This window comes from Fundulus heteroclitus, unplaced genomic scaffold, assembly GCF_011125445.2.
Source record: "Fundulus heteroclitus isolate FHET01 unplaced genomic scaffold, MU-UCD_Fhet_4.1 scaffold_164, whole genome shotgun sequence".
Classification (NCBI taxonomy): domain Eukaryota; kingdom Metazoa; phylum Chordata; class Actinopteri; order Cyprinodontiformes; family Fundulidae; genus Fundulus; species Fundulus heteroclitus.
The window spans coordinates 317,560-319,886 of NW_023396576.1; positions in this window are offsets into that span (position 1 = coordinate 317,560).

The window sequence follows — 2,327 nt, forward strand, 5'->3', positions numbered from 1 at the left end:
TGTTTGTCCTGTGTGTCTCTATTATTGTCCTGCAATAGATTGGAGATCTGTCCATTGTGTACCCGCCTCTCATCAAATAACCGCTGGAGATGGGCACCAGCCCACCTGCGACCCCTGCACAGATAAGCGGGCATAGACAATGGATGGATTTCCCATTTATTCAAAACTGTGCACTGCATGGCTTTTAATTGTGGCAATTGTTGTATTGTGCGCCTTGTTTTGCTGGTAATGCATTGGACTTTTCTCCACTAATGGACAAAACATTATTCTATCATATTCCATTCCACTCTAATAAACCTGGCTTGGCTTTCCTCAAACCGCTGAGCAGACATACAATCTTTATCTTTCAGGATCCCCCCCCCCCCCCTCATATCTAAAGTCATAATAACTTTGAGTTAACCTACAAAACATCTGCTTACTTCTTTACCTGAATCAAAAAGATGGATTTTAATAAATATGTTGACTAAATGTGTATTTACTCCTGTCTGTCTTCGTAATGGCATATGTTGAATAAAGTATGAAAAATCTGTGGAAGGAAATAAATTTCCCCTGAACTCAACTTGAATATGCCAAAGTCTCCATTAGTAATCAAAACAGCAGCTGCAACGGTGTTTTTAAGCTCACTGGAAACAGATGAACAGAGGTAATGTAACACAGAAATGTATCCATGAATAATGCAATAAAAGGGACATTTATCCACAAATATGCAACCAAAGGAAAACCTTCTGGTTATTTAACTAAATTCATATCAAAATATTTAATAATTCATGATTCTGACTGGATAAAGCATCTAAGCTACTAAATTTTTTTTCCACAAAGCTGTTTGAAATCAGGCAACAAGATTAAGGAGATTAACTTCAAGAGAAGGGAGTTAAAGTCTTTTTCTTTCAACAAAAAGCTAGTTAGTCTGAACCAAGCATCCCTTATAACTTTCTAAGGTAAATGACTGAAAGCATAACCTGCCATTCAGCTGTTCAAGATACAAGATCAGACAAAACAGGGGGAATAGCGCCACAAGGCTCCTATGCTTTTCAAAATGTCTACCTTTCCAAATTAAATATTCCAGGGTTCTCCGGTATATTTGATATAAATGCAGATACTCACTCTGATATTATGGCACATTTTTATATAGTTGTCAGGTTTTTAATATAGAACCGGAAAAATTGACGTAGCGAAGAAGGGGTTGATGGAAGCGTAGATAGACATACTGAGGGATGGAGTGAGTGATATAACTTTTAGACAATAGGCAAGAGAAAAATCCATTGTCTTTTTGCATTTCTATACTTGCCTAGACATGTAAAAAACATCTAAAACTTTCTAAGAATTTTAGGAAAACACTGCTACAGTAGCAGGGTCTGTTAGCTGGTGCCCATGTGGATGTTCCTGCTCACCATTTTATGTCTTAATGGCTCTAAACTCTCCTGGCATTAACAGTCTCTGCTTAAAAATTATATCTGTAAAAGTATTTTACGTCGACAAAGAGCGCTGCATTCAGGCAACTAATAAGGATGAGCTTTTTTTCCTTGAGGCGTTTACTCTAATTTTACTAAAAAAGCTTGGACAAAATACACATATGGCCTTTTCAATAAACAACAAAGGCTCTGATGCTGGGAAATAACTCCTGGATCCTAAAACACGAAAATGGGATTTTAAATTATATTTGCAGAGCTTTACTGACTCAACATTACTCAACATTTAATTGAATCTATTGAGGTGAAATCGGAATCTTTTGTGCCTTACAGCTCTATTGTTAGACAAAATGTTTTGCACAACTCACACATTTTATTAAGAAGCTGTCAGAGTTTGACGCCAGCTGAAGAAAAAGATCTCAAAAAGCCAATCTTTGACGGAGTGAAGGTGGAAATGTGACATGTCTTCACTTCGAGTACCTGCAGAGTGACATTCAACCTTTGCCTTCATGTTGACTGGTGCATTTAACACTTGAAGGAAAAAAAGATCAAATAAAATGTTTCTATAAGTGCATCCTTTTTCTTTTCAATATAAATAGCAAATGTTTAAAAATAATTTAGAGTAAGAAAATCCATAATTCTTTATCATACGAGACATTTCCTTTTCCAAAGCCAATCATTTTATTTTTAAAGCAGATTTCTGACATAAAAAAAACAGCTGTTTTGCCCCTATTATATGGAAAAACACAACCATAGCTACACTGTTCAAAATGGAAGGGGGAAATAAGGGAACACTTAAATCAGAGAATAATGTCAAGTCAGTTAAACTTCAGGAATATCGATCTGGTCAGCCTTGTCTGTTCTGGTGTTAATTAAATTAACAACAGCTACACTAAAGGACAATGAGACGACCACAAA